The 21,796-nt window shown below is 35.3% G+C and overlaps 1 protein-coding gene and 1 pseudogene across 4 annotated transcripts in view; one reads left to right on the top strand and one right to left on the bottom strand.

Moving 5' to 3' along the window:
• Window positions 1-21,796, top strand: part of Grm8 (glutamate metabotropic receptor 8) — a 795,023-nt gene that overhangs the window by 450,013 nt on the left and 323,214 nt on the right. The window lies entirely within an intron of this gene.
• Window positions 16,304-16,409, bottom strand: LOC114617146 (annotated as a pseudogene).

Here is a 21,796-nt window from a genome sequence, read left to right as displayed (position 1 = left end):
CACAGAGGGTTTTGAGAGTCCAAGATAAAGTTGTAAGTTCTTTGGCGGAAGTTCTTACAAACACTTGTGCTAAGGTAACATTTTTTTCTCATGGTCTGATTTAGATGTTTCAAGAGGCTTGTTCAAGAGGAGGATAGGCTGTGGAATCTTGATTATCTACTGACCTAGAGAACCCTTCATTTTGTGTTTCAATAGAGAAAGAAATCAAAGACAGCTTATACCATCCTTTAAAAATAATGAAATAGTTTGTGAAAGACAGAAGTTAGATCATGGGTCACTTAAGGAAAGGTGGTGGCACATCATACCTACCTCACTTCAGTTCTGGGATTCATGAAGAACTTAAATGGAATAGTTTCTTTCCCTTTCGTCATGGATAGGAGCCAATGGAGGCTAGCAGATATTTCTTTAGTGTTTTTAGTTGCTTGCATTACACTGTAATTCCAGGAGACTGTATATAAAGGCAGAAAGCCTGGAGTTTCAGATCCTCGATGCTGACCAAGCAGAGGAGAGAAACAAAAGAAGCAAGTGATATTGCCAGCACTTGGCTATCACTGGACTTTTGCAGCACCTATTTTCTTAGGAAAATGCTTTTTCTCCTTTCCCTAAAGATTAATTTTCTAAAAGGTCAGTTGTCATCCTGCTATAACTGCACATTAAAATGTGGAACTCATAAAATTAGGCTAAGTTAAATACTGAAGCAGTTCACATAGTACATTATCGTGTGATGGGATTTTTAAAATTAGTGTGTTTAAGGCCTAAGTAGTATTTACAACCGGATACCTATCGAAATGCTCGGTCTTGCAACAGTGGTTATCTTTCATAATCCATTTGAAACATCCTTCACGGTCCCGTTAACTTTAAGAGGATATGGATTCCTCCTCAGGATTTTTAAGGGAAGCGCTACAAGCCTTTGATTTTCTTCAGCCCTGTTTGAAAGATGAAGATGTCAGGATGGATGACAGCTAATGAACTGAATGTTCAATAGTTCATCACCTTGGTTTTTCCTGAAACCATTCCTTGTCCTTGCCTGGTAAATTGAAATCACTTGACTTTGTTGCAATACCTGACAGGAGTCAAATCTCTAAAATATCCAGGCAGACTAACTTCTTTTAGCATCACAAATCTTTGGCTGTCTGTACCTGTTAGGCCAGCAGGTTAAGGTGAGAAAAGATGAGGCCACAGTTACGTTTCATCTGGCCCTTGTTGGGTCTGATCACACCAATGACACGTCCTCTGGACATAGATCCTTTCACTGTGAAACTATAAAAAAAACTAAAAAGAGGTTTGTGCGCAGAGCAGGATAAATGATTTATATTCTCAGAGAAATACTCATACACTAAGGCCACACATGACTGATCATTTGAGCTTTATTCTGTAAATTAAACTTTTGATACTTTTGTTTATTGAAGATATGACTGAATTATAAAGTGGCTATACCCTGTATTTTTGTATAAAATGGTGAAACAGTCTCCATAAATAAAATGTTAAATAATAACAATTGGGTTTTTTTATGTGAAATTCTAGTATAGACTGTATTAAGGGAAATAGACTAAATGAAGAGTTTAGGATACTTGATGCAGCACATACTTGAGCTGTAATTTACTAATAATCATTATATGTCATTCAAAGTCTAAAATATTTCCCAAATATTCAATGAACCCAAGTCTTATTAGTAGTAACTGTGATACCTTTTTAGTTATATCTATACATGGTTAAAAACAAATAAATTGATACCATAATAGTGAAGCACACATTTATTTTGTTTTTCTTATGTTCATTTATTTTATGAGAAACGTAGTATATAGCCCAGGCTATCCTAAACCTGGCTATCTTTCTACCATGATCTTTTGTGTGCTGGGATTATAAAAATGTGCTTTCACGCATAACTTGGTTTCTACTCATTAAATCTTGGATTTTATCAACCCAAAACCATTTGATTAATTTTTACTAATTACTAATTTTCATATATGACCCCACAAAAACCCTGTGATCAAATTAAAAAAGAAATGAAATAATCACACAAATTTATAACAACTAATATCGGTAGATATTTCAAAGCAACAACAGCATCCTTAAAAGGAGAATAGGATACATGACTGAGTTTATGAGTTAGACTGTGATTAGATTTAGAAGAGCTACAGTCTGAGGCCTGAAGCTTGTGCACTTCCCAGAATGACTGTGGAGAAGACCGTGCATGTTGAGGCTGTGGACTGGCCATTTATGACAGTGTAGGCTTTGATCTACCTTTGAATAGTAGAATTACATTCCATTATTATTTATTACTAATTTATTGTAGCACAAAGGGGACAGGAATGACACAGTCCATCTTAGATGTGGTATTGATTGTATCACTCTTTGGAATTGTGACTAATTGAATTCCTTGTAATTCTTCTTATTTTTGATAGTTCAATGTTTAATACATTGTTTAATCATATATAGTGAGTATATGAGTGTTTGATCTATTAGATGCTATCCCTGGTAGTTCTCTTTTTCAGAAGACAGAATTTTGACCAGAAAATTTGAAAGAGGCTTCCACGCAATCTGTATTTCATTGTCTATGAATGTCAGTGATAGATAATTAGGCTTCAATTTCTTTCAGTGTAAGTTTTTATTATGCTAGCAAGTGGCTGTGTAAAACTTCTGATAAAAATGAAATGAGCTGATCTGCAACAGAACTTGTTAAAGTTGTCAGGTGTATCCTTGTCAATTCCTTCTCTTGGCTATGCTCTCATTCATCTGTCTTAGTAACCTATTTGAGATGTTGAACCAGAATTCTGGGATTCCCTCTGTAGCTATATATATCCATTTCAGAGATGAGCAGGTGTATGTGCTTCAAAGCTAAAAAACCAAACAAACAAACAAATAAACAAACACCATTTACCATTTACTTTGCTGTTTGCTTTAAAACAGTGTAAACCTCTGTCATTTGAATTAATGCCCAGAAGTTATACAGAGGCAGTTCTGACACTTAGATGCCATTTTCTTCTCCATGTTTGTTTTCCTGAAAGTATTTTTGTGCCAAATGACATTCTGAGACCAGAACTTATAAAGCACCTGAGACCAAAATCGGTCAATAAACTTTCGTCTTTGGAATATTTTCAAAGAAAGTAAATGACTCTTAAAGATACAAATACTTAATGTCATTGGATAGCAATTCATTATGAACTGGATTTGATATTTATCTAGCTTACCAGTGTAACAGTGATAAGTTTCTATGTATTTGGTACTTGGTGAATGTATTGTTTGTCCAGATGCAATAATGTTTAGTTGGTGTTTAGGTTGTCCTTTACCTTTAAAAAGATTGCCCTATAGTGATTAACTTCATTTTTTACTTGCTTGTATCATTCCAGTATACACATGATTTGATGTTAAACCTCTGATGATATCAATTTACTTTCTCCTGAAGCGTCAGTGATGCTTCATATTTGTATTTAGAAGACATCTTAAATTGTTAAACATAAAACTTACATACATACAATGTACTAAATGTAATTATAATCTCCTCAGTGTTCTAAGTTTCCATTTTTGGTACTGCTTATATTTATGAATAATAATGATTTAAAAATCATCATTACATGTGTTGAAAACTACTTTGCAGCTATTAAAGCTTGTGATTTTATTTCTAAAAAAAAATAAGCTTCAGCAGTTAATTTTATTAAAGTCTGTTTTCAATCTGGCTACACTGCACTATCTTCAGGATAATTGAAATTTTGGTTGTTGTGACTGTTTAGTTCAGGATCCCACTGCTGTGTGAATCACTTATGATTATAGCGACCTTTCATGTTTAGCACACTGAAGACATACTAACAAATACAGCAAAAGTATTTTTACATAACTAAGTCATCCTCATAGGTTCTGTGTTTTCTGCTTCCTGAGATTTTTCTTGGTGTCATGTTGTAAGGGAGGTACTTTATGAAGCATATGCTCTCCTTGACCAGACCTTGCCACTGTGCTATAGCTGCCTGTATCCTCAAGGACCAATCAGTTTTCATTTACTGCCCTCATAAGTCAATCTTAAGAATTTTTATTTAGTACCTATGTGTACTGGTACATGTGACATTAATCCCAGTACATGGAGGGAGAGACATGTAGATCTCTATGAACTTGTGGCCACCCTGGTTTTACATAGTGAATTCCATATTAGGCAAGGCTACATAGTGATACCATGTCTCAAACAAATCCTGTTTATATTAGAGAGGGTATGTAGTTTTATCAGCAGTTTTACTTTTCTTACTATCATTTTTTTCTGAAGACATTGGAGTGCTAGGAGTAAGGATTATATAGTGTGTATTGATACTTCACAATAAGCAAACTCTAGTTGGCTGAAATTTATATATGTTGGTATATTCTGATCCTCAATAATATTCTCATCTATAGATTGATACATCCCTCTCAGTCCAAAACAACATGCCAGGAACCTTGAACCACACCTTCTTCCCAAAGTTAACCCTGGTTTAGAACAGGATTTCCCACAATCTGGGGACTTATGTCAGGATTCCTGGACTGCTTGTAAAAGCATTTTCTGTCTACAGATGGGATGACCTGAATCAAAAGTGTAGCAACACTGGTGATCTGTATTGCCATAATCTCTAGTATGGTTGTGTTAAGAGGTTTGTTCTTTAGGAAACAATTTGACTTGGGGAGGTCACAAGAGTGGAGGATCTATGATCTGATTAGTTCTTGTATATAAAGGGAAGGATGCACTTTAACTTTGCTTTCAGTTTTCTGATATAGCAAGATGGCAGCTATCTGTGAAGCAGAAAGATGGTCCTTACCAGACCATGTCTATCCTATACACTAATTCTGGACTTTCAGGTTCCTGAACACTATGAAACCAATGACCATGATTTAAACTATCTATTTTATAATAGCTTCATACAACAGTATAAAGAAACTGAAGCGTCTAGTGTTCTAAGGAAATTTTACTATATCTGGACCTTCAGGTAATGTTATCCTTCAGTTTAGTGAAGAAGACCAAATAGAAAGAATGATTACTAATAGTTGACTAGTTCTAACATCTAATCTCAGCTTTTCGACTGTAGTAGCTGTTGTCTACTATTATGTTCCTATATCCTTCTTTCTGATTTCTTGATACATCCCTTCTAGCAGCTTTATTTAGTGCAGAAAAGCACAATTTGGGTATTTAAATACCCAAGAGTCCTGATCCCTAATCTGCCCTTGGCTAGCCAAGAGACTGGTTGTGTAAGACTCCTTAAATTTCAGCAGAGTTAACTGAATTTGCCTCAGCATTAAATTTAAGAATATCATGTGACCTCCCAGTACACATTAAAATTGACAATATCCCTTTAGTCTTCCACATAAAATCATGCTATTTTTGAGATCCTGCAATATTCATAAACTGTCATTGAATTTTCTGAAATTCAAACAGCACATTAAGAAATGGCAGTAAATATGATTTATGGGGTGATGCATCTTTTTGGCATGTGCTATAGATTTTAATTCTTGGTTATTATTATCTAGGATATCATAGCAAAGTGCTTGAGAATAAGCTAATAGAAAAATATTTATATAAAATGAGAGTAAAAATATAATGCCTCTTCTAAATTTTGATGGGGTGACTAATCCGTGATTCAGAAAATCAGAAGTCATCATTCACTGAATTCATATAATAGAAGCTTCATGTGAATATCTTCTTAGTTGTAAAGTTATGCTTGGTTACATAAGTCTAGGTTAAAAATAAAAACATTAGGTGGATAGACTGTTTAAACATGAGTAAAGAAAAGCACAAGCTGCTAGTTCAACTCAACTGTATACTGATTGATTGTAAAAATATTTAATTGACCAGAGATTGACTATAGAGTGATTTGTCTAATTTTCATGAATTAAACTATGTTTACTATGAGTTGATAACTAGGAGATATTTTTGTACATTCTTAACTTTATAAAGCATTCTTTGCTTCCAATATATGTCATTATCATAACAGTATATGTGATTTTCAGCAGCTGAAAGGCAGGGGCAGGTTGATCTCTATCCTGGTCTATATAAAGAGTTCAGGCAAGCCTGGGATGCATGGTTAGACCCTGGTCTGAAAAAAAATCAACATTTATGTTTATTTATAAATTATCAATTAAAACTAAAATTTTAAAGTGGTGTCTTCACATGTCAGATATAATAACAGTAATAAACCAAAATGTATCTCACTTATTTTTTTGTACTTCTAAAAAGCTCTCATTTGGAGAATCACATTATAAAGGGTGAAAGGCTGATGAATGTGTAGAATTGCCTTAAATGTCATCTCCAGGATCTGTGCTTTATATGGCATTTTCCTGAGGAAGACGGCCATGGCCAGAGATCTGAGGTCAGAAACTTTTCATGGCTCACATACATCTGCCAATTTGGCTATCTTTTAATTTTACTAATGTTCAGGTTAAGAAGAAAGAAACTCCATTGGTTTCATTAAGAATCTATGAGAGCGGAAAGATGTAAAAAATATTTCTTAGTTGCTAATCACAAGGGTAAAGAAAATAACAAAACAGCTTATATTCTTGGAATGTTTGTATAATAAAATATTTCCAGTGATGTCGCAAATGTTATTTCATAATGACTTACATGTGTTTGGGACACATGAGACAGCTATGACTTAATAAGTACAGAGTGGAGACCATGAGGGCTTAAGTCACAACCAAAGTCCCAGATGCCACTTTTACATAGGGCATGACATATATCATTGTTCTTATATGACATAGTCTCTTTTCTATTCCCAAGTCTCCTTCATAACACTTGGCAAGAAGAAGGGATAGATAGTGAGGGAAATAACATAATTAGACAATGATGACTTCCTTGAATATAGATCAACAAACTTGTGGAAGAGACTATGTTTGATTTTATTTTATTCATCATTGATTATGAATCCTTTTGTCTTCATGCACATTTGTGACATTCATGTGAAACTAATTATTGTTAACCTGTGACACAGTGTTAAGGCAGACATGAGACACACATAGCATCAACCTCTCGTTAATAATACCATTAAGTTGTCTGCTTTGGGGAAACCAGAGGTGAGTAAAGAAGGGAGGAGCAATGGCTACCCAACTTAAGAAATTGTAGTGATAGAAACAATGAAAATATTCTAATATAAATAATGTTTCTTTTGTTTTGTATAACATTTTGCATTTTACATGCCATATTTTGAGTGAATAGAGGTATGCACTCCAAATAAAGAAGTGTTCTTTTGTTTCTCTCTCTCTCTCTCTCTCTCTCTCTCTCTCTCTCTCTCTCTCTCTCTCACACACACACACACACACACACACACACAAGAAATAGATGATAGATAGATAGATAGATGATAGATAGATAGATAGATAAATAGATAGATAGATGATAGAAATATGTATAAATGTATCGTGTAGAAATCTGCCATCCATTGATACTGGTTATCCTGGAAAGTCTTGACTTATTTTCAATAAACTGTATGTTGCTATGACAACCCATGTTTATCTCATGTCCTTAGAGGATTGAATGGTAAAACATGACATAATGGACACATTTGAGGACTTTCTGTGAATTGATTCCTTAATAGGTGGCACTGTTAGACTGCAACTCTCAGGAGATTTTCAGGAAGGTCTTCATGGATAAAGAACTAAAGCTTTTGATTCCTCAACCACATAACAGGACAGTGTGTAGAACTGTGAGCTGCGCATAAAGACAGAAGGAGACTGCCATGTAACTAGCTGATTAATTGTACCAGAAGGCTACAGTTAATGGATTGGCACTCAAATATGGATGTTTCCAGTGGTGTGTAGTAGGCCTCCAGCTTATTTATTTGTTTTTTTGTTTTTCTCCATTCTTTTAGATGAAGAGAAAGGAGAGGTGCTTGCCAAAAATGTAGATAAGTGGGAGTACAAACTCAGCATGATAGCTTATTACTCTCTTGTGTTCATTAAGTTAACAATTTAGCCTTTATCCTAGAGACTGCAAATATAAGAATCTTTCTTCTATGAAAATGAGGTGAGGGTTAAGGTGTAAGTTCCACTCATGATGCCATTGTCAGGAGCACCTGTCTGGAAAGCATCATATTTTATGTACTACATAGGAGCCACTGACTTTAGAAGATTTCAGAGCCTTGGCTTGTGACTTCTATTTGACATGTGGTCATTGTTCAGCATGCATTGGTGTCAAAGACTTACAATGGAAAGCAATGTATATGATCTTGTTAAGTTTATATAGATTACATGGTGAAATGATAATATTTTGTATTTATGAAGCTAATATATTTCTAAAATTAAGTTTACTTGTTTGCTATGGTTGCTAAAAATTGAAATGTGGACTCTATTATATTTGTGGTTGGATAGCATTGCAGTAAGTGATGTCTAGGAACTCAGATAAAATGACAATACCAGGTGACAAGGAGAGAAAATAAGAGAGCCAACTGTCAGTTACCTCACTATTATATCTCTAGGATTTTTCAAGTATTACACAGCAAATACTTGCTCAGTGTATGTCAATTTAACAACCAGTTGCATCCCTGCATTTAGGTCCGAAATATATCAGATTGGGTGATGGGTCAAATTTAACAATAATGTTTTGTATTTTTATTGGTTATTTTGTATAATGAATCCTAAATTTTCCTTGTAGGTAAACCACAGAACTGTAAAAATCAATTATATCAGTATGGTTATACTAAAAAAATAGAGGATTGGTGAGATGGCTCAGCTAGTAAAGATCTTGTCAAGTAGCCCTGATGACCTGGATTCAATCCCTGGGACCCACATATAGGTAGAAAGAGAAAACTGATCCCTAAATGTTCTACTAACATCTCCAGATGCATGCCTACACTTATATCACACACACACACAAACACACACACATGTGCACATATGCACATACACACATGTACACACAGATACATATACACATTCATATACTCACACATATACACAAAAACTAAATTTATGTAAACTTTCTAAGTCCTTAGTCTACATAGCTAGTTACAGGCCAGCCAGGACTACAAAGTCAACATTTTTCTACATTTTAAAACACTTAATTAAAAATAAAAATAGGGATTTTTTTCTTTTGTCATTTGTTCAATTTATGCCAATTATATGATGTATCTACTACGAAATCCAACAGAATATTATTTGATTGATAAAATTATACTCCAAAGAGCAGAGGTAGTAACTTAGTATATGTCTAAATCAAGCCATTTTAGTGATATTTGCAGTCTTGTTTGGGGAGCAGACTCAGTTTATGATTCCTGTAAGATGGCCCCATTACATTGTTTAAATACAGTTGTGTGTATGAATTGAAGAGTAATAAAAATGTGTTAACAATATTGATGTGCAAAATACATGTGTGTGCAAATGGCAAATAAGCTAGCAATGTAGATGATTCTGTTCCCCATGAAAAGTAGACTGATAGAATGAATCAGTATCATATGTAGAGAAAGTGATGAAAAATGAGGCCAGGCCAAGAGCACTAAGGGAAGCAGTCAGAAAAGTTACCATCCAGGAAAATGTGGCATTGCATCAGCAGTCGAGAGGAGGCATGATAAGTATGAGAGTTCTTAGCAGCCCTCTGGCTACACATGGTCCAAGACTAAAAGGGTAAGATGTTCCTTTTACATTGAATAACTAGAGGGTTAATGGTGTTCTTAACAAGAGTAGTTTTAATGGACTGATGGACAATGAAGCCAGAGAACAGTGGATTAAAAAGCAAAGGCGAGGAGATGAAGTGCAGCCGGTGAGAAGAGATAATTCTTATTGAAAGTCTTGTCTGACATATTGATATCATGAATCTCTTGACATGATGCCCTTGGAAGGACACAATATCATTTCTGTGTGATTTCTGATAAAACTTAAGAAGTTTTCAAATTTCAGTCATAGAAAAAAAATATGCAACAAACCCAACTGAAGGTCATTCAACAACGTAACTAATGAAAGCTCTTGAAAAGCACTAAGATTATACACAGTAAATGGAACTGATACCAAGCACAGAGAACTACAGAGAGATGGTGATTCATTGCAATGCAGGAACCTAGACTGTACCCTGGAAGAGAAAACAAGATGAATACAAGCTGGTGAAATTTGAAATGCCTTTCATTTCATAGTTTCGCACCAATTATTTTCTGGTTCTACAGTGCGTTAAATTTAGGGGACATTGCAAAGGGTTATATAGAGAGTTCACTAACTTCTGAATTTTCCTGTAAGTCTAAAATTAGTTCAGAAACACATTTTGCTCTGAAAGGAACAGGAGGAATGGGAAAGGTTGGAAGCAGCATGAGGCCAAGGAGAATTTCAAATTAGCTGTAGAGATAAAAATGATTGGTAATATTTCTAGGAGATTATCATATGGTGTGTATTCTGCAAAATGCCTTGTGGAAAAGTTTTAATTGTTTCAACCTAACTATAAGATGGAGGAAATCTGTCTTTGTTGTTTGCTATTCTACTTTTAAACATACAGGAAGGGAGACATGAATGAGTATAAATATGATATACGAACAGCAAGTAGCAGAGCTGGCATTATGAAACTACTTGCAAATTTACTATATTTTCTATATAAGATACTCTATAATTCAGCATGTTTAAAGGCTTACTTATTGTGTGTTTGTACATGTGTGTGTGCATGTGTGTGTATATGTGTGTGCATGACGTTTGCATGTGTGTGTCCCTACATCTATGTTTGTGTACCACATACATGCCTGGTGCCTGTGGAGGATAGAGGAGAGCCCACTATCCCTTGAATTTGGAGTTATAGGATATTGTAAGCTGCTGTAGTGATGCCTGGAACCAAAAGTAGGTCCTCTTGAAGAGCAGCAAGTGCTTTTAACCACTTAGTCATTTTCCCAGTCTCCAAGTATATATCTTTAAAGCACAGATGAGGAAAAGAAAACACAAGATAGAAAACAGAGTGCCAAATCTAGCATGTGAATAGAGTCAACATAGTTGGCTCACAGTGGGAACACTGCATTCATAGTAAAAGTGAGAGAAACCTAAGGAATGAGCAGACAGGCAGTTAACGTGTAAGCTGTACTAAGTGGAGATTCTGAGAGTTCTCAGGTGGTCTTTAGTTTCTTGGTGAAGTAGGAGAGCTTCAGCTCCATCTAACATCCAGTTAGATGAGAGTAACGTTGGATATTGGAGGGAGTGGAGAGATTGTGATTAGCTAACGTGGAAGAAAGGGAAGAGAGCTGGTAAAGGACACAGAGAGGGTAGCCAGACTGCATTGAAGGCAAGGAGGCAAGAACACACTGAGCAGCGTGTCTACTGTCTTTGTAGAGGTGTGGCTTCTACAGTGTGTTCTTTGGCTCATACTAGACACTGCTAATTTTATTCAGATTTGTAGTTTTGCTGGCAAAGCAATTTATTCAGAAATAGAAAGATGTCAATAAGAAATTAGTAAGATAAGTAAATTCAAATCTAGTAAAAATAGTTGATGAAAGGAGAGGACAGCTGAGAATTTAGAGTAGTCAGTGTATTGCTTCAACTTTATCTTATTACTGTTTTTCACATAATTACTAAATACTTCTTCTAGTAGTTATCTATGACTATATTTTTCTAAAAGAGATCTTTGTGTTTTTTTAGTTTGAGAATAATTCATGTTTAAAGATATGTTTCAATTAATAAGCATACCTCAACTATGTTCTTAGCTTCATGATTTAAATTTTTACTTTTTTTATATTATTTTATTTGATTCTCTAGATATGTCTATCCAAATAAACAACTATTAGCTATAAAGGGTTATGAAATTTGAGTATTATTCGGATCTCATTTAAATTAAATAAAATTTAAAAACCATTCTACAATCATAATAACTAAATTTTAAGTGTCCAATAGCTACATGCTGCTAGTAGTTACTATATTACAGTGTATGGCTATTGAAATTTTAATTATGTTTGAAAATTGGAAAGCACTGCTATAGAAATTTTTTCTAATTTGGATGGCCTATGTTGTTTTTCTAATTAGTTTTTGCTGAGTTCTTAGGGAAGATTTATTTTTTATCACAAACTGCTAAAAATGTTATGTTAAAAGTTTCTTTTGATATTTCTGTAATTTTTCTAAAATGTTATTTAAGTTATAAATATATCTGAAATGTTTGTGATATGAGATGATCTAAGAACTTCTATACTTTTTAACTTTCTGATCAATAAACTTTAATGAAGTTAAAACCATTATCTTCAACATTTAATATTCAACATTAATTATGTTTTATTTATTGAATATTTATTGTATCACATTGAATTTTTAGTTAGAATTAATGTCACTTTTATGAAATGGCTTTCAACAGTTGTGAAATGGATTTTGTTGTGTGAATGAATGTGTGTGTGTGTGTGTGTGTGTGTGTGTGTGTAAAAATGAAGGGGCAAGATAGGAAAAGGGACTGTAATAAATTATATTAAAACTGTTGTGAATATGCTTGGATGCTACTCTAGTTTGTGCTCATGAAAACTCAGCCTCCTTTTGACTCAGTTCAAATCAGTTACTAAGTAGATGCACACAAAACCAGGAAGACATCCCAGAAGTCCACTCTAGTTACAGTTTATGTAAGATGACTCATTCTAAGACAGGAGGGGCTGCAGTGATGAGGAGAGCTCAGGAGATGGAGTTGACCAACTTAAAGGTTGATTGAATTAAGAGAGAGTCAAGTAGTGACCTTTGCAGGGATAACTGTAGATGAGTTAATTTTTCCTCCAGATCTGCCAAGAATGACCCAGATTAAAAACAAGAGAAGCCCAGTGTTGGGCAATATGTCATTACTTGATAGCCACTGTAGTCAAGTTCTAAGTAACTAGATGAGATTTGTTTGGGTTTGAATAGAGTTGAAATTTAGATTATAAAATATTTTAACACTGGAGAAAGATTTAGTTACTTAAGTTATTATAATGCCAAGATTACTTCTGATAAAAGTGTTGTGGTAAAAATATGCCAAACGCATATTAAGATAAAAAAAGGGACCTCATAGCCAGCTCAAATATATGACCATATTGGTAATATATGAGTAACTTCTTGATGGCAGTTTAGATATGTGAGTTTTAATATTTTTTGTAATTTTGAAACAATTTAAATTATATATAAATTATATAAATAGACAGCAGGAGAGGGCAGCTGAGGAGAATTTAGAGCAGTCAGTGTACTGTTTCAACTTTCTTTTATTACTAATACTTTACATGTATTTACTAAATACTTCTTCCACTAATTATGTATGACTGTATTTTCTAAAAGGGATGTTTATTTTTATTGTTTGAGAATAATTAATGTATAGGGATATAAAATAAATACATATGCACATGTAATTATATAATCTAATCATTGAAAACAGAAACATTGTGTAAAAAGCTGTGGGTACAACTTTAATATATTTTAATGTATGATAGACCCTATTTCTTTTGCAGAACTTACTTGAGACTGTGAATCAGCCAAGAAAAATGGAATTTCTAAATTGAAAGATTTGACATTTGATATTTTCCATTGCTTCTAAGGATTTATAGACCAGTTTAGTGGCAGAAAGCAAGACTAAATTATTTTTTTTTGTTCTGCAATTACATCTTCAGTCATATCTTCCTGTAAAAGTAAAGTATTTAACAGAACAGTTGATGTTTTTCACTTAAAGAACATAATCAAGCCCTAAGCCAATATACAGAAAATTTAATTTAGATTTCATTGGGTTTTGGACATATTTCCATGAATAACTTCATGTTATATTTCCTACAGTTTGCTGAGAGCAAATGCATCATCTGAAAGCAAATTTTATTGTTTTGCAGATGAAAATGAGACATATCTAGTTATATTAAAGTTGACTAAAATATTTCTAATAAAAATGCTGAACTAATAGGATGTTACATACTTCTTGCGCATCCTTTTCTGTTTTTTATTCTTCTATATTCTAGGTGAAAAATACCTATATCATAAATTTTTAAATTTTATTTAGCTGTTGTTATTCCCTATGAAGAGTTATACTAAAGATGATGGAGTTTAAGACTTTTGAGTAGTAACTCATGGTTGAGTGCCAATTTCTACTTTGTTTATAAGGCTTCGAAAAATTTGATTTGCTGTGTGTGTAGTATAGTTTAAAAAGAAAGTGTGTCAAGATGAAATAAAAGAAAAGAGCATCTAATTATTTAACTATATATAATGAATATAAAATGCTTTCTCTTTATCATTTTAGAAGTATAGTTTACTTACCTCCGTGAAATTAAGACTTTTCATTGAGGTGAGTTATTGACCCATAAAATCAGGAATGTTCAAACAACCTTCCTTTACCCACTCTCCACAAATATCTGCACCTAAAAATCAATTGCTCAAAACTGATGATGGTGACAGTGGTCAGGATGTGCTCAGAGGATGATGGATGAGAGGGAAGGAGTTTTCGTAAATATGCAGCCTCTAAAAAACCTTTTCAGTTTACTGGTAACTACCCATCAACAATTCTCAGCATATAAACTGAACTTTACAATCAAATTGGATAGAGAAGACCCCATAACGATTTCTCAGGAAACTGGAAAATATTTTGAAAATATTTAAAAGATATTTGTAACATTGAGTAGGTGAACCATATGGGTATTTCTCATGATAGCACTTTACTATAATTCTCTTTACTGTACAAAAACTAAATTGTAAATACTAAATAGATCATACATTTGGAATTAAATTAATAAAAATATAGTAAAAACTTACAAAAGATAAGGATGGTGCATATTATTAAATTAAGTTTTGACAATGTTATACATTCATATAATTAATTCTAATTACTCTCAATCCCTACTCTCTTATCTATCTTATCTTCCATGCTCGGAACACCCTCCCCAGTCCCTGCTACACTCAAGATTCTTTTCTTTCATTTCCTGAGCCGCTGCACTTACTCAATGACTCTGTGTGACTATGAGTTCAAAACAATCCAGTGGAGCCCAGTAGGCTCATCAGTGGGTACATAACTGAAGACAATGAATTTCCTTCTCCTAGAATCAATTAAAGGCCAATTTTTCATCAGAGAATGATAGGGTCCTATGAGTCCCTCCCTTATCCATAACTGATTGTCAATAGAACCAAATTTGTACAGAGATGGTATAGGCAACCCATAGTTGTGTGTTTATAATTTGAATGGTTGTTTTCATGCCCCAAAGACAGAATTTTATAGACTTTCTCCCTGTCTTTTGTCTCTTATATCCTTTATACAACCTCTTCTCCAATGTACCTAGAACTTCAGGCATGGATTTGGGTTGTTTTCTTACCAGTTGTGCCACTATTATATCTTTGAGTAGCACTCTGCCCAGCAGATTAGTATTACAGTTCATAAGGTTCACAGATGACTAAGACTGTTCATACCTTTATAGCATCTTTTGGTGATGTTAAAGCTATCTATGAGGTCGAAGATTTCAAGCTCAATTTTGGCTTGATTTCTCTGTATCTGGTAACCAAGATGAGTGGTGTCTTCACCAATAGTCTTACCATATTAACAATGGGGGAAATTGTTTTATTGTGAAAGCTATAGTTGGTCACAGTGTGACTCTTGACATTTCTTTGCTTTCAAATGATCATTGTAATGACCCATTGATCTGTTCTGAGGCCTCTGGTTTCTGCTACTTCACCAATACTGGAACCTCTCCAGAGCTCCTCTTGAATATCCTGTTGTATCCTTGTGTCATGGATATCTAATAGTTTTGCATCAGTAGGACTGGCTCCTTCACTTGTTCCAGCAGTTTATCCATGGAGTAGATGTTGAGGGTGGGCCAATTCATAGCCCTGAATATGGGCCCAAGATGTATCTGAGCTGGCCAGCCAGGTCACCACACAGGAGCTGAGTGGCAGGGTCAGCTCTCCCATGATAATATTCTTGGGGATTGCTCACCCACAACTCCTGCAATCTGCTATGCCTCTCACCTGAATACTTCAGTTGGCTAGAGATTAGGGCCAGCTCTCCATGATGCCCATGTGAGGAGTGTGGCCAGCTCTGGATAGTTCTCAGACATTAATATTTGCCATAGGGATAACCTAGAATGGGACATCTGCCTAACCTTTGGTGGTAACAGATTTCTAATGCTGCAGGGCCAAGAATCCAAACATGACCCCTAGTGACAGCACAGGCCTGGACTCCATATTGGTCCCAGGTGGCATCAACCAGGTACTCACTACCCTTAAATCCCCAGTTCTGCCTCTCTTCACTGTGCCCACATTCTTTTGTTCATCTTTTTCTTCTCGTTTCTCTACCACTTACTCGCTCCCTATAGTAACTCCAGTACTCAGAGTGGTCTCAGGAATGCTTGGTCCTACCTGTGTATTATAGAGCTGGACTGGTGGTCATTTCAGGCTAGCTAGGCTGGTGGTTGTCTCAGACTTACTTTTTTCCAGGAATGTTGGGCTACTAATCATTCACAGGTCAGAGTCTCTCTCCTCTCTGCCATTTACTGATGCACATGTAACCCAGCAGCCACACCTGCAATGCCTCTAAGCTCACAGTATTGAGGAAGTTTTAAGGAGAAATATGATATCATGACTAGATTTTGCAACATTTATTTTAAAAGTGCTTGATGGAATGTTGCCTGTGGGCATATGATGTAGAAAATTGCAGGATACAGTTATCATCCAAAATTTAAAACATAAGAAACTTCACTGTCACCACCACCACCAGCAGGAGCAGCAGCATCGATCCTTATTGGCCACGTATGCACCAGACAATAGAACAAATATGTCCATATATATCACACTTAGTCATTATACTTTATTGATACGGGTAATTGCATTACCATCATTTCTCAGAAGAGTACAAAGAATTAGAGGTATTAATTAACTTTCCAAGATTCAATCTGTAATGAATGGCAGAACTAGTAATTACTAAGTTGTGCATTTTCTACATTACCAAAAGACTTGCTAGTATTTAACATGTTTAGTTGCTTGTAGACAGGAAGTAAATATGTGAAAAGGAGTTAATATTATCCAAATTAACACATTTATTCAGTGCTTGTTACAGCTATCACTAGGAACATTTTTTTTTTCAGGGGCTTGAAGGCGGGCAAAAACTGAGAAAACTGAAGGAAAAAACCAGCAAAGACTCTAGATTTCATCTACTGTGATTAGATACTGTTGGCATGATGAAACATTAATAGTAGGTTAAGTTAAAGTGAAGAATCTTATGTTAATGGGATCCTGTATGGCTTTGTCTGTCTAGTTTTGGAAGTAAGAAAGTAAGGAAAGTTGAATAAAGTTTGACGAAGAGTTTATGATCTGGGATTCTATTGTACCTATTGCTATTTCCTACTTATGGATTCTTTTATTCCCACTTTTTGGTTATTCTGTTACTTGTAGGTGGTTTGCCGATTCCTAGGGGACTAAAGATCAAGACCTCACTCATCAGAGATTGCCCAGTTCTTCTTGTCTCCTAATATCTTAGCCTTTTTGCTATTGTATTATTATGGCTATCAAATGATGAGAGAAATGATACACTGAAACATCTGAGTTCCTAGGTAGGTTGCAACTGACCGTCTACATGAAAGCAAAACCAAGGAATGTTAGTCCTTCTAAGATGATTTGTAGCCAGGAAACTTATCAATGAACGAGAAACCCTCAAGTCAGGTCATGAGAACAAATCCCAAAGAGTTAGTAAGAGGATCACCTTCGCAATTCAGGTAGTTTTCTATCAAGTATAAAATATAGTCTTTTCTGTCTTTCTTGTTTCATTGAGTCATATAGAGCAGGAAGTATTAGCAATGACATGGATGTCACCAGAGATAATCACTGAGAATCTTGAAAATTAGCTTGTTCACTGATTCCTCCAGTGACTTGAGACTGATAGACCTCCTTTATGTCAACTTCTATTTAAATTAGTAGTACCTTTTTTACAGCTCTCTCTCTCTCTCTCTCTCTCTCTCTCTCTCTCTCTCTCTCTCTCTCTGTGTGTGTGTGTGTGTGTGTGTGTGTGTGTGTGTGTGTGTGTTGTCTGATGTCTATCTGAAAGGTGAAATGGAGTCAGGAAGAATAGGTTCAATGGAATTCTGCTCTAGCCGGGAATGTTGAGTGTGTTATAGCTCTTACAAGAGAAGTGAGGGTGTTTGGAAGATCTGAGCAGGGCAGATCTTGGGTTTCTCATCAGCTACCATGGCAGTGCCATGAGGTGCTGGATAGCTAGGGAGGTCCAATATCCAGTGATGAGTGCTTCTGGAGAAAGAACTCTTCCCCAAGTATTACATTGCACTGAAAAGTGGCCACTCTCAGATGATCCTTGGTAAGATAACTTATGTGCTTTATTTTGTGTAGACAGGGACTATATAAACATTGAGGAGTAGGGTGGGATTTAAAGGTAAATGTTTCCTATTGGCTCAGTTTGAGATGTTAGTGATGTTCTATTTACTTGGGGGAAGAACACCAGGTATTTCCTTATGTGACTGATTGCCCATGGTCCTCTCAGTGTGGTGTCATGGTTATGTGTCCCAGAGCAGGTGCGGAAATGGGAGGGGGGAGCAGGTTGACTCCTGACAATCTCAAGTCTCTGAGATTCCAGGGAGTCTGAGCTCACTCAACCATACCAGTTCTTTTGTCTAGTGGAATGGCCCACTAGCAGTGTGTGTGTGTGTGTGTGTGTGTGTGTGTGTGTGTGTGTGTGTGTACAATTCTTACTGCTTGCACCACTGTTCTGATAGTTAACACAGAAGTGGAATTAGTAGTGTTCTCAGGTAGTAGCTCTGAGATGAAAGGCTGGCTATGTTAGAACTCACGTCTAAGTCAGAATTTCTTGACTTAATTATTTGCAGATTTGGGATTTGTGTGAAGAATGTCCTAGACTATTACTCTGAAAGTGCTGTAGGAATTATTTTTAGCTGAACAGGACTTGACACTGCTGTCATAACAAAAATAACAGCTAAAAGTGGGCAATTTGAGAGACATGGTGGCATCACTTTTGATATCATTGGCAACACTGTATTATAGTAACTAGGGCTCATATTTTAATTTCTATTACTCTCCCCCATATATCAAGTAATTGAGCCATTCTACAGTAAGTATTATGGATAGTATTTAGAATTACATTGGTTATGATAAACAGGAGATAATAATTTTAAGACAGGCTTTATTGTTGAGGTAAATATGGAGTCAACTATTAATCGCTGTGATGTCTTCTGATGAGACTAATATTTCTCATACCTTTATCAAAGGACTTGGTTATATGTTAGTTATAGAGGAATCTCCAAGGTAGAAGGTAGTAGCTACTTTATGGGGCAATCTAGGAATGATTAAAGAATGAATATTTAATGCCATAACACATTATGAAGAGATATATACTGTTCATAACAACATTCTATAGGAAGCATAAAGCAAAGCTTAAAGAGAAAACAAAAAGAACCAAATAAATGAATAGACTCAATCAACCAGAAATTAGGGCTTTTGGTCAAAGTTACTGGATAAAAACTATTTTCTGAGGCATCCGTATATTTTGCTTGAAATATGACTTTTTCTGTCCTGGATACTTTTCTATTGCTGTGATAAATTTGTGACCAAAAGAAACTTGGGGAAGGAAGTGGTTGTTTCATCTGAAAAGTCTCAGATCATAATTCATCATTGAGGGAAATGAGAGCAAGAACTCGAGCAGAAGCCATGGAGGAACACTGCTAAATGCCTTGATCCCCGTGACATGCTCACAATGTATTCTTATACCACCTAGGACCACCTACTGAGCAGTGGCACTGCCCACAATGAGCTGTTCCTCACTGCAAAAACTGAAGAAGAAAAATTTTTACAGACTTGTCTACAGACAGTCTGAAGGGAGGCATTTTCTCAATTGATGTTCCTCTTCCCAGATAACTCTAGTTTGAGACAAGGCTAACAGACAAATAAACAAAATAAATAATAAAAACCAAACAATAGCTATTATTAAGCAATGCTAGGTTAAGACTTGAAATGGGAATCACCATTCAGTGTGAATATAGAAAGTTCTTCAATCTAGGAAAGATCATTGAAGAGTGTCCCTTTTTTCTAGGAAAAGCAGGAGGGCAGCAGGATCTAGGCATCTCTTAGAGCAAATAGTAATATTAATGTTAGAAAGAGAAAAAAATCAGTGTCTTATGAATGGTTGGCTAAAATTATTATTATTATTATTATTATTATTATTATTATTATTTTCTTTTAAAAGTTTCTGCATTGTATGTGTAGACAGGAGCTATGATGTCAAAGCAGGGTGCTGGGGAACAGTCCAGAAACATTGTGAAGTTTAGCACCTATAGATGCTATTGCCCCAAGGTAAGGGTTAAACCTTTATAATTGGGGCAAAGGTAAGATTACAGAAAGCAATGTTTTTTTTTCTTTTTTATGTTTTTCCTGAAACTGAATTTAAAACTCACATTGTCTAGATCACTTGTGCACAGATACTTAAAGGAATCTTTTGTAGTCAAGCATACGCAATCAATACAGCTTTAAGAAGCCAACATGGTCTGAAGATATAACCATATGTTAGACCCTAGTGTTCATAAGACGCTTGGTTTGAATGCTAGACCAAAGGCAAAAGCAGAAGCAATACAAACGGAAATAAACAAAGAACCTTCTTTTGGTCTCAGGAAATGTGTTTGTGGTTGACACTCAGAGGATTTCTTACTGAAGTTAGAGTCAATTCATAACAATGCACTTACAGAAAAACTCTGCACCCAATAAAACCTAATGATGCTTAAAATTGTCATTTGTTAGGGAGATAAGTTTGCATAATCTTTATCAGGGAGTATCTTCCCCTCTATCAACAAGGTGCACTCTACGTGATGGGCTGACTTGTCACAGTTATAATTTGTCTTTTGAGATGCTGTGTCTTATTCTGCTAAAGCAAAACTTTTAACTGGTTTCACTGCCCTCTGGACAAAGTAGAATATCATCTCCACACTGTAAAGGAATGGGATAAGAGGGAGGTTTATATATTTGAATGCTTATTTGAGAATTTCAGAAAAATGAGAGGAAGGTTTTAGCAAACAACTAAGATTTTACTGTTCCGGTAAGTGTATTGCTATCTCCAACAGAGGAAGGTGACAACTTTACCTATTTCAGACCCCTGAAAGAGAGCAGAGCAAAGAGCTGCTATAGTATGGCAAGTAGTTTCATTTGGAAACTGAGGATGTTATTTGAGCTAGGTATTATAGGAAAGGGATGGTATGATGTTAATGGCTCCAATATATTGATGAAGAATATCAGTAGCTTACTTGTTAGCTTTCTTTTTGGCTGCATGGGAACATTTATAACAACTAGCACAGGATAAGTAAATTCCTTTTCACATAAAACTTTTATCATATAATGAACTTTATGCTTTGATTCTGGCTTCAAAGTATGTTAGGAGAATTTTTGAGACGTATTTGGTAGAATCTACTTGGATTTTAATAGATTCTATTCCAGGTATTTTGTGTAACAGAAATTTTAGCCTGTAAGATATAAAAATAAGTTTGGGATAACAGATTAATAGTAACCATTCAAAATGATCACATTCTACTCTCTAGGGTTGTGAATATGTTATAATCTTCAGCAGGGTGGCCTCCAGTTTGGAGGTAGTCTTAAGGTTGATGATCAGCTGACCAAGAGAAGAAGATAATTATTCAAGATTATCAGTGGTAGAGGTGCTGGAGAGTCAATGTAATCACACAGTTCTTAAGAGAAGAAGAAAGTCACAGGTAGGCATTTCAAGAAACTTCACTGGTCATTCTGAAGGTTGAGTAAGGGACTGTGATACAACAAATGGGAACATTAAGGCAAAACTTGAAAGTGCAAGCTCTGTACCCCCACCAACCCTGTTGAGTCTATAGAATTACTGCTCCAGTGACACCTCAATTTCAGCCCAATGAGATGCATTTTGTACTCTAGGACTGAAACTGTAGAACACCTGATG

This window comes from Grammomys surdaster, unplaced genomic scaffold, assembly GCF_004785775.1.
Source record: "Grammomys surdaster isolate TR1022 unplaced genomic scaffold, NIH_TR_1.0 134, whole genome shotgun sequence".
In the NCBI taxonomy this organism is placed as follows: Eukaryota; Metazoa; Chordata; class Mammalia; order Rodentia; family Muridae; genus Grammomys; species Grammomys surdaster.
The sequence above is the reverse complement of the archived record's forward strand: the minus strand, read 5'-3'. Positions and strand labels throughout refer to the sequence as shown.